This window comes from Pyrus communis, chromosome 11 (genome assembly GCF_041283825.1).
Source record: "Pyrus communis isolate YQ-2024b chromosome 11, ASM4128382v1, whole genome shotgun sequence".
NCBI lineage: Eukaryota > Viridiplantae > Streptophyta > Magnoliopsida > Rosales > Rosaceae > Pyrus > Pyrus communis.
The window spans coordinates 10,418,422-10,419,650 of record NC_142575.1 but is presented as its reverse complement, the minus strand read 5'-3'; the positions used below and the strand labels follow the sequence as shown (position 1 = coordinate 10,419,650).

Sequence of the window (1,229 nt, the reverse complement as noted above, 5' to 3'; positions counted from 1 at the left end):
CGTTTTTAACAGTGTTGGTTTCCAAAGGAGCAATTCAGGTTCATCATTGTTTGTTCGCATTGGATATGTTCAAAACTTGGTTATGTTGATTTATGTTCATGACTTAATAATTACAGGTGATAATGCTGAGGAAATCTCCAAAACGTGGTTACTTCTTGTTTTTCTTTCCTAAGCTCTGTTATGGCGTAAATCAAGGAGTGTAATTAAGTGTGAACTTTACTCAAGCCTCCTTATATAGTGCTGTATCATTGTAATGTTTCTTATGCATTAAAATACAATACAAACACACTTTGAAAATCAACAATTTGTATAGATTCATAATACCATATCAACATACCACGTGGTATCACTGTCATATACATTTTGGTTCGTAATTATTCGGCCATGATCCAACTAACATCCACAACCCCTAGACGTTTGTTTAGACCCAAAGCATTCCACACACCCGCAGAGGCATCGACAATATTGTTCCCACATGGAGGTAGACCTGCATGCTCCTTATTACATCCTCTGACCGAATCACACTCGTCTACCACTTTCGCCGCTACACTTCTCCCGGTAGTAGCACTACTTGCCGAAATTACTATCACCCTTCCACACCTGGATCCTCCATCATACCACCCCGTGGATAGTGCCACGACCAGCTCATTGTTGTCGTGGAATTGATTTTCGCATTCTGAACGATCTCCGCCTTCTCCCTCTCGGCTGAAATCAGTGAGTGTGAGCTTGGCGCTTGTGTATGATGCCACCGTCGGCAAGCATGTAAATTGCGGGTATGACCGGCCTTTGCAAACCACAGTTCCTGAGGGATCACATGCAGTGGTTGTTGAGGGAAGGAGGAGGTAGAAAATTAGAGGAAGAGAAAGAAACAACTTTAAACTTGCCATTCAATTAACTGAAAACACTATATTATGAATACTATTTAAGTACTGATCATTATGTGTATATGTGTGTATGTATATGTAGTGAATACTTAAGCTGATCAGGTCCATTTTGTTTCTCTAACCCGCGTGCTGTATTTTTGGAATTTTACTATGGCACTCGTCGCAAAGTCTTGGACATAATATATGGGTAGGGCTGACATATATAAGAAAAGTGACAAACGAAATAGTTAATTATGCATATCAATTAATGCTCCTCTAGATATTGTTTTGTGACTTATGTTTGGCCAGCTATATTAGAAACTGTATTTTCATTACTTAATTAATAAGATTACACACAAGTATTTA

General features: G+C 38.9%; 1 pseudogene; it reads right to left on the bottom strand.

Moving 5' to 3' along the window:
* Positions 1–374: 374 nt before the first annotated feature.
* On the bottom strand, positions 375–887 carry LOC137743056 (kiwellin pseudogene; annotated as a pseudogene).
* Positions 888–1,229: the final 342 nt, after the last annotated feature.